At 41.9% G+C, this 14,116-nt stretch overlaps 1 long non-coding RNA gene across 3 annotated transcripts in view; it reads left to right on the top strand.

Annotated features, from left to right (window-relative positions):
• LOC310827376 overlaps positions 1-14,116 on the top strand; it is a 481,425-nt gene that overhangs the window by 433,865 nt on the left and 33,444 nt on the right. For all 3 annotated transcript variants that reach the window (XR_014556310.1, XR_014556311.1, XR_014556312.1), the window contains 2 exons: positions 7,248-7,374; positions 7,992-8,084. This is a non-coding gene — a long non-coding RNA (uncharacterized lncRNA). The remainder of the gene's footprint in view (positions 1-7,247; positions 7,375-7,991; positions 8,085-14,116) is intronic.

Genomic DNA, 14,116 nt, shown 5'->3' with positions numbered 1-14,116 from the left:
TGTGTGTGTGTGTGTGTAGGCCAAATAACATGTAACTGCATAACTAGAGCCACAAAGGTTTTGGTAGTTACTGAGTCAGTAAATGGAAAAGGTGGTTTAATGTAGAAATGTAAAAACTCTGTGGTCAATGAACCAAAGCAGAGAACACATATTAAATGAAAAAATCACTCATGCAGCATACTGACCAGAAAGAGGATGGAAGAGAGGTTGCAAGAGGGAAAAAATCTTGAAGTCATCAGCCCATAAGCAGTGAAATAAAAAAAAGAATTCAAAGGCATGTTACCAACTCTCTCTATATACAGTGGTGCCTCGCAAGACGAAATTAATTCGTTCCGCAAGTTTTTTCGTCTTGCGAGTTTTTCGTCTTGCGAAGCACGGTTTCCCATAGGAATGCATTGAAAATCAATCAATGCGTTCCTATGGAAACCGCCTTCAGACCAGGTCCGGGGACAGTCTGTCCCCCGACCTCTTCTGAAGGCTGGGGGGGGGGACAAGGGCTTTTCTTCCCACCCCCAGCATTTTAAAAAACCCCGGGACAGCGGAGGACTTCTCCGCTGTCCGGGGCGATCTTAAAATGCTGGCGGGCGGCAGCGAATCCTTCGCTGCCGCCCGCCAGCATTTTAAGATCGCCCCGGGACAGCGGAAGGCTTTGCTCCCCACCGCCAGCATTTTAAAATCGCCCCGGGACAGCGGAGAAGTCCTCCACTGTCCCGGGGTTTTTTAAAATGCTGGCGGGTGGCAGCGAAGGCTTCGCTGCCACCCGCCAGCATTTTAAGATCGCCCCGGGGACAGCGGAGGACTTCTCCGCTGTCCCGGGGCAATTTAAAAGCCCCCGGGAAGGCAGGCAGGGGGGACAAAACTTTTGCCCCCCGCCAGCCTTCAGAAGAGGTCCAGGACCTCTTCTGAAGGCCGGTGGGGGGCGAAAGTCTTTGCTCCCCCCGCCTGCCTTCAAAAGCTGTCCGGGATAGTGGGAAGCACTTCCCTGCTATCCCGGACTGCTTTTAAAATGCTGGCGGTGGGGAGCAAAGCCTTTCGGCCCCCGCCGGCCTTCCTGGACCTCTTCTGAACATTTAAAAGAGGTCCTCGGAGATTTCCCTATGGGCTTTCTTCTTGCAAAGCAAGCCCATAGGGAAATTCGTCTTGCGAAGCAACTCGCAAACGGAAAACCCTTTCGTCTTGCGGGCTTTCCGTCTTGCGAGGCATTCGTCTTGCGGGGCACCACTGTATATATATATATTTAACTCTCTCTCTCTATATATATATATTTGGTAACACGTCTTTGAATTCTATACACACACACACACACACACAATCTTCACATACAATTTTAGAGACTCATCACAGGAAGAACACTGTTACCATGCAGTTTGTACCAACAAAGATCATTTTAGCATCCTACAGCAGTTATTACTGCATTAATTCTTGTTATGAATACGTCTCAGAAATAGCAAACGCTTCCCCCCAGAATATGTCCTGAGTGCAGAGAAAGCTTTGCAAATCAATCCAGCTTATGTGTCCAAGTACCAAGTATATCCCCAAAATAGATAGACACTGTGGAGGGTTTGGGAGAGAAGAAAGAGCCCCTTGCTGTACCAGTCAGACAGGACGGGAGCAGAAGGAAATTGTCACCTTCTCTCTCCTTCATCTAACAGTTGGTGCTGTGAGGAACTTCACTCAGAATCCCTTTACAGTTCTATATCCGTTTTTTGTAGTGACAGAGTGTGTGTTACTGTCTGCCTGGAGGTAATTCTAGGTACCCTTCTGTTCTTCCTGCTAAGCTTGAGCACTCACAAAAGCTAATATGGGCCACTGTTTTTGAAGCCACAGTTGTTCTGTGGGAACCCTGTGGAGAGCAACCACAAGATTGTGTGTTGCTCATGGGTTATCTCAACTGCGAGCAATGTAAGTATACCTCAGCCCCGATCAGTGTAAGTACAGTCTATATGCTTGAGGGGGAAACTGTCATCACATCCACTGGTTCTCCCTCCTCAGCATGCCCAACCTTTATTTGTCTTGTGTCCATGCCAGTGTGGTGTAGTGGTTAAGAGCGGTGGACTTGTAATCTGGGGAACCGGGTTAGTGTCTCTGCTCCTTCACATGCAGCTGCTGGGTGACCTTGGGCTAGTCACACTTCTCTGAAGTCCCTCAGCCCCACTCACCTCACAGAGTGTTTGTTGTGGGGGAAGAAGGGAAAGGAGAATGTTAGCCGCTTTGAGACTCCTTTGGGTAGTGATAAAGCGGGATATCAAATACAAACTCTTCTTCTTCTTCCAACCTTGCCTCCATGTGGCATGTCCAAGCATGCATCTGCTGTGGTCTGTAAATTTCATAGGGTTTATTCACAGGAAGTCCACACACATTCAGGTAAGTGCATGTAGGCTCCTGTACAGAGATCCATTCTTGAACACATGGCAATCAAGCCTCTGAGGGAGTAGAGCAAACAGAATGTTGACCCCCCCCCCCCCAGCCCTGAAGGGCTCTGATCATGTAGGGGCAAAATGATTGAGTAGCACAAAATGAATATTCATTGAGAGTTGAAGAACTAGACATCTTAGTTTGAGGGGATTTGCTAGGGAAGGCCAAAAATTAAAGCACGGAGAGTTGGTATGTTTAGTAAGCAAATTTGAGCAAAAAAAAACCAACCCCCACAGTATCAGTTTTAACAGAGCAAGTTATGCAGCCCGATCCTATGGTTGGTTACTGGAAAGTAAATACTACTGTGCTCAGTAGGATCTATTTTCAAACAAGAACATAAGCAGCTGTCATATATCGTTAAGCCACTGGTCCATCCAGCTCAGCATTGTCCACAATGACTGGCAATGGGTTTCAAACTGGGATTTTTTCCCCAGTCCTACCAGGAAATGCTGGGGATTGAATTTAAGACCTTCCATGTGCATAGCAGATGCTTCATAATTGATCCATGGCTATGCTAATAAATTGGTGAAGCATTGCAACTTTAGTCAGTTTTTGCTGATTAATTGGCATAAGTCCTATTTAATTGGGGGGGGGACACATTTTGTTTTCAAAACATGATTTAAAGGTCCTGTTGTCTCAATCCTTCTGAATACGGGTACAGTAACATTGGATTCTTTTTTATTTGTCTATTCATTAGATGCCAGTTCCTTTTAGCCAATCATTTATTTTTCTTTATTTGAGTTCACTCAGGCCATGGTTCAGATTGAAACTTATGCATGCCACTAAAATGTACCACCCACTCCTTTCATCTACCTGATCGAATCATGCCTTGACTCTAGCATGTGCAACATGACAAACATACCTTGATATATGATTTTTTTAAAAAATAAAATTGTAATTATCTCAGAATATGTTCTGAACATCCATTGTTTGGAGATCTATGCCTCCAACTTCCCTTTGTTTGCTGCATAGTAACTCGTATAATCTCTTCCAACTGTTTACTTCTGTTTGTCATGACTTACAGCTCAGTTTTTAAAAGTACAGTACAGGGGCTAAAACAAATGTTATAAGTCTCCAAGAGATGGCGATGTTGAGACTTCTGTTGTCTCCAGATTCCTTTATTCCGCAGCCGAGCTTCTAAGGAAACAGAGAATTATTTTTAAATTCTGCATGATAGTCTTTATTAAAGAACATATATTAATCTAGAAGGCCTCTGTAGAGTGAGCTGTGGAAGAGCCAATGGTATTTAGAGAAATATATTGCACTCATAGAAACAGTTACAAACTAAGGCAGTTGGCATCACCATGGTACAATATGAATTATCTTCAGAACATCATCCTATATCCCAGTATGTAGAATATTTTATGCACCGTGATGTTTTTACTAACACAGAATTTAAAATATCACAAGATGGCATGGAAAACTTCATAATTTAAATATTTTTTTTTGAAAAAACACAACAACATTAAAATATTCCGTGATCCAGAATGAAATCCCGAACCAGTTGGATCCCTAGCTACTCTCACAGCCAGCGTGGGCTGGCAGAGGGCCTGATCTGTGCTTATTGATTGCCAGCCTAAATAAAGCTGGCATGGGTTACCAAACTGCCTCCCCCACAAGACACTGCTGTTTCTGTGAGTGACTGGTCTGTGTTTGCAGTAATACCTCCACTATTTCATAAAGCCAAAGTGTCAGGGTAAGACTTGAAGAACCCACACACACATTTGCTTAAATCAGATTTGTTGTAGACCTCTTGAGAGCAGACCTCTCTCATCTCAGAGGAGGAAACCCTTTCTCTTTTTACAAAACCAAGCTTAAGCAGACCAAACTCTTCTTCATATGGGATGACAAGACCTTTCCAGCGATGGCAAGAAGGGACAGGTGTCTTTGTCCATAAATTGCCTAGAACTCCCATAGAACTCCCAATATAGTCAACTGACATCTCTTCAAATACATGGGAGCTGTTTTAGGGTGGTTTCAGATCATAGCCACACTGTGCTGAGCAGTGCCGGATTTATGCATACGCTAAGTAGGCTGAAGCCTAGGGCCTCTAAATCTAGGGGGGCCTCGCCAGCCCTCCCGCTCCTCAGCGGGCAGTCTTCCCTCTCCCAAAATTGCAAACCCAAGACTTCATGCAAGGGCAGGGCAACTCGGGCCTCTAAGTCTAGGGGGCCTCACCAGCCTGCCCGCTCCCCAGTGCCACACTCTCCCCTTTCCCAAAATTATAAACCCAAGACTTCATGCAAGGGCAGGGCAACTCAGCCCCCGCAACTATTAGACTCAGGGCTAGCCAGTGGGACCCAAATTGAAGCAGTGGGGTGCAGCTTGAAAAAAATTTTGTAGGGCCCCAGTTCACAGCCAAAGTCTGCAAAATAAAATCCATCTAGATTGCCCTGGTGCAGGGGCCCCCTTAGGAGCAGCCCGTGGGGCCCAAGTTGGCCCAATTGCTCCAATTGCCTTCAGGTCATCCCTGATGAGACTGTGCAGTGGTTGGACTGACAAGCCCTGCACCTTCTAGGTCCCTGGTGTCACTATTCAGACTACAGACTCAAGGACTTGTTATGGAAACCTCCCCCCCCCCAAACCCCGAGACAATGAGCCCAGCCACCTTTTATTCACAGTTGCATAAGCACTACACTACAGCATGGCCATAAACTTGTACATTCAACCGCTGAAATATACACCCAATATGTAGCAATGAAGATTTATGTTACTGCTTTATGAATGCTTCCAAAGTCTTCCTAATTTATAAAGCTCCAAAATACAGGCCAAAAGAGAGCAGGTCTGGGAAGAGCGAGGCATACAAATGGGCACCACCAGTGAAAAGGCCCTGCTCCATGTAACTCCTGCCCTGTCATTTGATAGAGTGCCCACTTGCCCTCCTTCTTGACATGGAATGCTCTATTAGAGTCTCCAGGTCCAGTACAAAGACCATAAGAAGAGAAAGCAGGGACCTTGAAGTTCCCAACAGCTGTTAATCAAGCAAGGAAGCAAGTACACAGGTCACCTTTGTCACAGTCAGGATGCCTATGTCCTGGCCAGGCCTGCACCCAATCTTGTTTTTGTACAATCTTGTTTATCCTCAGTAACCAAAATTATATTATCAACATATACAAGCAGAAAAGTTGTTTTCCTTCATTTGCAAGGAATCATAGAAAACAAAGTGGCACTAATATAGAAAAGTTCTAGGGTGACAACAGAAAGCAAACTAAAAATGCTTTTGCAGTTCATCAAAACTATCCAGCAATATCAAGTTATAGGATAACTGGTGCTATTAGCAGTAATCCTTCTAGTTGGTTAATTGGTTCGGCAACTTCCATGCACATGACGTGTGATGCTAATTATTTCCCCCAATTATTTCCAAGAGTTAAATGATAACTAATCAGAGGCAGCTACAAGAGAGCTATGAGATTCAGGTGAGGGTCAGATGATTTGTCAATCCCAGCAGGTATATAAGAGGATGACCCGGCCTGCCCAGGCATCCGAGCCTCCGATCACTACATGGAGAGACGCCAGTTTATCAGGATACCAATTATAAATGGCTACACAGAAAATGTGTTATCAGAAACCAACCTGCCCCAGTGGGACGTCTCTAGTAGAGGAAGAGTTCTTGCTTTGGAAGAAGGGATACTTTGGATCAAATCCAGTGTTCATGCTGAAAGGCAGCTTACTGGGAAGGGCCATAGTTCAGTGGTAGAGCATCTGCTTTGCATGTAGAAGGTCCCAAGTTCAGTTCTTCACACCTCTCCTTCCCTGAAATCCTGGAGAACTGCTGCCAGCCATTGAACAATACTGAGCTAGATGAACCAGTACAAGGCTCACCATAAGGCTGCGTCCTATGTATGAAAGTTGAAATGTAGGGGGAAACAGCCCTGATGCTCACCATGCCCGATACCACCGCTCAATCCACTTTTAAATATTTTGTCGTAACTTCAAGATGAGCTGCCATCTGGGGTCTCAGTGAAACCATCAGATGGCTCTTTTGTCACGCATTCAGTTCTTACCACTTTCACAGAAAGCTGCATCTTGCTGAAATAAAAACAGATCAAGTGGAGCACCCCTCATTCAATAGATAAAACAGAACGAGACCTCCTGTTTTCCTGCCCGTACACTCCAGTTTCCTAAAAGTTATAAAATTACCAGGTGCTATGCTTTATTTAAGCTCCGCCATTTACTCGATCTGTTCCCTACAAATTATATCACAGAAGCTGTTTTTGTTCTGATTATTTTAATTTGCCATTCTATATGGTAAACTCATCTCAGTGTTTGTAAATTATTATCCAAACAAAACCAGGGAAAAAATGAAACACAGGCACAGTATTTGGCAGGCTGCAAAATCCTGTGGGCTTTCTACACACAAGGCTTGCAGTGAGCTATAGAAATTGGTTCATTCAACTTCCTTTTTTCTCAACTTCCTGTTTGCACACCGATGGGAAACTAAATATTCTAGTGGGTGTTTGAACAGCTTGAGCTACGATGACCTAGAACCATTGCTCAGTGCTGTAAATGCTGGCTTTGGATTTCTGCAGCTTGAAATTCAGCATCCCCTCTAGACCTTCAAGGTTTAATTCCCTCCACTTTTTGAGCTTGTTGTAAGCCACACATTTCAGAGTAGATAGCTCTTGATTACTCAGTATGCTGATGCTTTTTTAGAAGAGAAAGAATATTATTGTCCCTTCTTAAAATGCTGGTGACAGTTTTCTCACAGCAATGATAATACGTGACCAAATTGCAGGACGTATATTACAGCATACATTTGTACTATCCTAGACCCATGTGATCGTAAAATTATCTTATACTCACATCGTAATTCTATTTGACTTTCTTTCAAGGTTGTTGTTTGTATGAACACAATGCAGGCTCCATGAGTGGAACAAGGATGATTTCTCTCAGCCTGTCATAGAGCATTATTAAGGATGGACAGTTTTCCAGGGAGTTATCCTTGTGGTTCCTATGAAGGTAATGCTTATTTTTTTCCTAGAGTGTAGGTGATGCTATAGTGACACCTAGTGACAAATGAGAAGTATTGCATGTATTATAACAAGCATTTTTAAAACTAGTTAAGGGGAGCACTTATGTGTTTGACTCTGAAGAAGATGCATATTAAACAAAAATCTGTACTATGAACCACATAACTAGCAGCAGAAAGACCACCATTACTACTGATTTGGGAAACCTAACAATTGGATGAATATATCTGATGATTTCTTTTGCTTCAGTGATTTAGAAAGCAAGCTCACATCTCCTGCCTTAAAATTGCATTGAGGATATTTTTAAAGAAACACTTTAATTGAAGTAGCAGAAAAAATGGAACTCCTAAGCTATTATTTATCATACAGATGTGAGGGTAGTAAATAATCTATGATGCCAGACCCTTCACAAAGAATGTAACTGAAGTTATTGAAGTGTTGGATTTGTTATTCAAGTGCCAAACCTTAGCAAGAATTGAATTCCCTTTCTAATTTATTACCATCCCTATAGTTACATGTCTTACTTCAGGTTTTCTTCCTCTATTTTAATTTCTGCTTTTCTCAGATATGTGTGGATTTATAATGCCTGAATCTGTACCTTTTCAGAATTGTTAACAGCTTGAAGAATCTCATAATTTTGAAGCTGAATGTTGGACTTCATTGGACATTTGAATCAACATGGGCATAAAACACTGAGAGGTAAGGTATGACAGTGCAGCTACTGAAAGCAATATTTGAAAAGCCGCTGCTATGATGCTATGGTGATTATTCTACCAAGTTCTGTTGGAAGATGTTATGCTGCAAAGGCTGTGCCAGAGTCTCTCACAATCCAATGGGAAAGAAAAACACTGGTCTAACTAGTCCTGTACTAGGCAAAGTAACATATCAAAAGCTTACACCTAGGGTCACTGCAGCTGCTGGTGGTTGATGAAATCTATAGGCATGGTGCCATTTTTATGTTATTTAATTGGAGTGATTGTGAGTGACAGCTGGAGTAGCAATTGACAAATAAGGGAAGGGGGTCCCACATGGGCGGAGGATGCTGCAGGAAGATGCAATTAACATAAGACTTCACCTATACAAGGTGAGAAGTAGGATGGAGATAGCTAGGCTTTTTCCTCCCAGACAAACCCATGGAGTAAAACAGGTGCAGGTTTGATACACGACTGGCTGAGCATCATGATATGGAGTCTGCCATTCTAGTCAGACACATGGAATATTTAAAATGGCAAGTTTCTCGGGTTGCAGGATACATTAAACTGAAGCCTTGGACTTTCTGCATACAGCGCATTAGCTCTGCCATGGCTAGCATGGATGATGACATCAAGAGAAGATACATAATCCCTGAAGGGGCATCACATGGAACAGGGAAAAGATTCTTTCGTGCTGCTCCAGGAGGCAGGGCTTGATCCAAAGTTACAGGAGGGTAGATTTGGGCTGAACATCATGAGAAACCCCTTAAGCATAAGGACAGTTTGACAAGGGAACTAGTTGTCTGAAGGAAGGAAGGCTCTCCCTTGCTGGTGGTCTTATGGCAGAAGCCAGACAGCCATCTTTGGAAATGATCTAGTTCTGGATTTCCTGCATTGATCAGAGTTGGAAAAGATGGCTTAAAAGGCCATGATTCTGTGATCTGTGCCAATGAACAGGGCCAGCCCTACCATTTGGCAGAGTGCAGCAACTGCCTCAGGCAGCAGATAGTGAGAGGCAGACACTGGAGAGAACTATGTGAACAATGCAAGCTGCCCTGTGCCCTCTAAGCCAGCCTGCTGCCCTCAGGTATAGTAGAGAACTCTGTTGTGTTACCAGCATTAACTGCCAGTCAGCTCTACTTTTTATGCGGAATGGGAGAGGTGCCATCTTGTCTTCAGGTAGCATATGTCTTTGGCTGGCCCTGCCTGTGCTGACTCCTGCAGGCTGTTTACTGCCCTCCGTTCATCTTCTCGAGCTGTTGCTATTGACGTTCTTTCAATTCTGAGTGCTGCTGTTGCTTCGATTTGACAGTATCTCTCTCCCACACTCTCAGCAGCTGCTTACTGCGACAATGTACCTCTAGCAAAGTGGGAAGCTGAACAGCTGCTTGAGGAACCCAAGCCAATCTTCTGCCTGGATCTCTTGGCAGATCTCGTGAAAGTTGTGAGGACTGCATTAAACAACTTGCGCTGAATTAATTGTACCTACTACCAGCCTTTCCCTCCCAACCTAGGAGAAAACAAAGCTGTCATCGTCACCATTTGCATCATCAAAGGGGGTGGGGGGGTAAATCACTTGTTAATCGTCTTTGAAGCCTAAGGGTATTTTAAAATTATCCATCTATTCATAGGAATGAGCCTCAAACACACACACACATGCACACAGCTGACATTTGTTTCCTTTGAAACGGCCTTCATCAGGTTTCTGAGAAAGGAGACATGCTGTTTCTTCATCTATTTGTTATTTATTTATTTTTGTCACGATGTTTTGGGAGATGAGTCACGATGTGATTCATTTGCCCAATAGTATAAATAATATTCCAGCAGGAGTTGAGATGATATTTTGACTCCCTCCTTTCTAAAGATCCTAATGCACATTTTTTAGGACATGGACAATCTGCGGCACCCAACACCACCAACGGGATCGGTAATCCAACAATGTTTGGACAGACACAGGTTGCCCACCTCTTGCCTTAGAACATGGCAAGGCTCTTCCATCACGTATAGGCCAGGAACTATTCGCAGCTTTTGAACTAACATTGCAGGCGTCAACCTTCCTTTCAATAATTTTTATTTATTTTACTGAAGCTTTTTTGCACTGAGGATTTTAGAAGTGTGTTCAATTGAAAACTAGACAGGCCACATTCTTATGACCATCAACTCTATTTTGGCAATGTTATGGTTCTGTGGAATCTTACTCTTATCTCTTTGGAGATATCTATTGGGGGTATTATCCAGGTCAATCTTGTGTGAGATTTATTTAATCTGTAAGATTAGCTGTCACCAAGGGAAGAGATCTTACAAAACCAATGACGGAAACATGTAACAGCTTTGAAAGCCATTTTTGCAGATAAGTCGCATATAAGTAAATAATAAACACAGAACTTGAAAAAGTGTCCTTCACAATGAAGAACAGCTGAGCAACATATAAGTATGCCCAGAATATGCACATTTCAGAATGGTGAGACATACTAGGCTCTCCTGGACTTTCTTGGATCTTTCAGATGGGGGAAAGTGCACAGTTTGTGGCAATGCCTTGGGGGAATATTCCATTATCCATATTTCACAGTTGAATTAATCAGTGATTTTTTTTCTTTAAAAATGTTTATGGGTACTCTAATTTGACTCAAGAAAATCACCACTTTATAGTTCAAATCAGGAAAAATAAATAAAGTAAATGGAGTAAAGTACAAAGATTCACAAAATATTTAGTGGTATGTGTACCTCTGCATACCCCCAGGGGAAAAAACCACAGGAATTAACTCCTGGAAAAGGGTGGGACTCAGACAAGTGTACTTCACACAGTTCTTTGCCTTCCACTCTGATGTGTGTGAATGAATTCAGCACAAGGCCAGTTGCTTTGCAGACAGGTACACAGCAGACTTTAGCAATGAGTTGCTCAGATGAAGCAACAAGTTATCCATATTATCTATCTCTATCTATCTATCTATCTATCTATCATCTATCTATCATCTATCTATCTATCTATCTATCTATCTATCTATCTATCTATCATCTATCTATATCTATCTATCTATCATCTATCTATCTATCTATCTATCTATCTATCTATCTATCTATATCTATCTATCTATCTATATCTATCTATCTATCATCTATCTATCTATCTATCTATCTATCATCTATCTCTATCTATCTATCATCTATCTATCATCTATCTAATCTATCATCTATCTATCTATCTCATCTATCTAATCTATCTTTTTATCTATTTATTTATTTATTTATCTATCTATCATCTATGATCCAATGTTTTGTGATGCATTTTGTACTTTATTCATGAGTGTAATTATATTGGGGAGGGTTGTGCTATTCACCACTATGATATTATGTCTTAATGTCAGTGGTATTGAAATTTGTGGAAATAAAATAATAGCCAGGACTGTGTTGGAATGCTAGAACACCTGGCTACAGTGCCCGTCTCCTGCTATTATCTGTGTACTGCAGCAGAGCAACAGCTCCCTCTACCTGTCAGCTGCTCTGGTGGACTGTAGAAAGTAAGATGCCTGGTCCCTGGTTTGAGTCCCTGGTTGCATTACAGCAACAAGTTCCAAGTTATTGGATTTGGGTGAGTCAGAATGGTTAGAATGCTAGAATTTGGGAAGACCCAGGTTTAAATCCTTGTTGCTCAGCCATAGCTCTCTGTATGTTTTAAGCCAAGCTATTTCTTCTCACCCTCATTGACCCATCTGAGAAGTGGCAATATTATATATCTATCTCACAGGGTATTATGACAATGAAGCACATAATCACTTCATGGTATGCCATGAATAACAGAAGTAATCCTCAAAAAAGCCTCAGAAAATTGTTTGTTTGTTTGTTTGTTTGTTTGTTTGTTTGTTTGTTTTCAGGTTATAGCTGAGGCTTAATGCAGCACAAATCATGGCATCTCAGGTCTACTTGCTAGTGAATTTTTAGACAAGAGTGGGGAAGCATAAGGCAATAAAATTACTACAAGAGCCAGGTTTACGTTCACACAAACAGCTAGCTGCTTCCACACTATATCCTTCCATTTTAAATTCCCCATGAGGATTCTAGACTGGCAGGTGGATGATTGTTAAAGGAAAAAAATTTGGCCGGTGGGTAGGACAGAGGTTAAGAATCCGTCCATTTTGAAAACAGCAATTATTAAAACAAAGTGATTGCCAAGTCATCCAGACACCAGTTCTACTGCCTCCAGAAGTATTTAAAGACTTTTAAAAGTAGGAGCGTCTAGTGCTGTGGATGAATGAATCACCAAGAGTTTTGCTTTTCCAACCTGGCAGGCAGAAGAAAATAGTTATGCAACCGTCTTCATACCAGGCCTGTCAGCTTGGTAAGCATTTTAGAAGAGCATTGCAGGGCAAGAGTACATTTCTGAATCCCTAAACCTCTTTTTAACCATACCTGGATATGTTTACGTCAGGAAGCTCATCCCACGAGAAACTAAAGATCTCTCAATGCAATTACATCCCCTGTACCTGGATCTTCTAAGGAAATACTTCATGGAGAAAATATTTCATGGCTTATGATTCAATGATTTTCATCAAAATAGAGAATTCTTTGCACTGGTATATTTGCTTCTTCTTCCTCAGTGGCTATATACAGAGGGGAGGACTGCATCTGAATCTTTTTTAAGTGGTTGTGACAGTGAAATTACATGATGCCATTTTCAGCCCTCGTGCCTGTGTTGGTTTTGAGACTGGTTAAATGCACCATTCTGTGATATGTGACCATTATCTTTGACATGGAATCAGTTAGCACAGACTATTAATACCTCTCATGTTCTCCTCATTATGCTTTCTCATTTTCATGACAAAGACAGCAAGGGGAATGGAAAATGGTGCAAAATTAATCCTGACAATCTGGACACATGACCCTCTGCAGAAGGCACAGCTGGAAAACCCAGATGCCTGTTTGAAAAGTTTTTTGGCTACTTTTGTTTGCTGCTCACACGGATGTGACAAGCTACACTTATCAAGTGCAGTGAGTCTATACACTTGTGCCTGCTAGTCAGTTGTACTCTCATCAGAGAAGATTATTGACAAGATATAAGTAACTATGCACCAATTCACACATGCATGCTCGTTATTGGTTTTCTCATTATTTGAATACTCAACATTTATAATTCTCAGCCAAATATGTGATTTAAATGGATTTTAAGTATGGATTTATTGTTTTACTTTTATGGACAGCACCTGAAGTCATAATCAGTTTAAGGGTATCATATAATAAAGTTGTATTATCAGTATAAAAAGTATGTATGAATGGCAGACTGACACACTTGTTATATATTGTGAATGCTTTTGTTCAGTCCAACTTGCTGTTCTTCTCAACAAACACAAGTGATTAGCAAACTCAAGGTTTGATAGATGGTCGGTTTACCACATGGATGCATATTTTAATCATTTTTTCCCCTTCCACCTCTTTTAATGTATGGCTTTAGTAACTAGTAAGTCTTCCCCACATTGCACATTTCCCAAGTGGCACTGAGTGGTGAAATTATTCCTTTGACCTACAGAGTTTTGTGGCTAGAGTAAACTTAAGGAATGGCTTGTCTTATTTGCTTTTTCTCTGTGTCCTTCAGATCTGACAGTCTCAAGAGCTGTTTCTATACAGCTTTTGTCGTTTTCATGATATGCAGGTGGGGGTCTTGTATTGAAAAATCATACTGTGTTATCTCTGAAGCAATGTTAGTTTGTGTGTTGCATATTGAAGATGTGTTGTGTGTGAATTTATGATCAACCTTTATTTTAATCAACCTTTATTTTGGCATTATATGTAAAGGATGTGCACAACTGTGAAGAAATCCATGACCTGGAGCATGGAAAGCAGATTGAGAGTATATGGGTAAAAATTGTAGGAGAGAGAAACAACAGTGACCTTACTGTGGGTGTCTGCTATAGACCGACAAGCCAGACTGAAGACTTGGATGATGCCTTACTTCAGCAGATTACCAAACGTTCAAAAAGGAAAGATATAGTAATCATGGGGGGCTTCAGCTTCCCCAATATCTGCTGGGACACAAACTCTGCCAAG

This window comes from Podarcis gaigeae (assembly GCF_964106915.1).
Source record: "Podarcis gaigeae genome assembly, chromosome: 11".
Lineage (NCBI taxonomy): Eukaryota > Metazoa > Chordata > Lepidosauria > Squamata > Lacertidae > Podarcis > Podarcis gaigeae.
The sequence above is the reverse complement of the archived record's forward strand: the minus strand, read 5'-3'. Positions and strand labels throughout refer to the sequence as shown.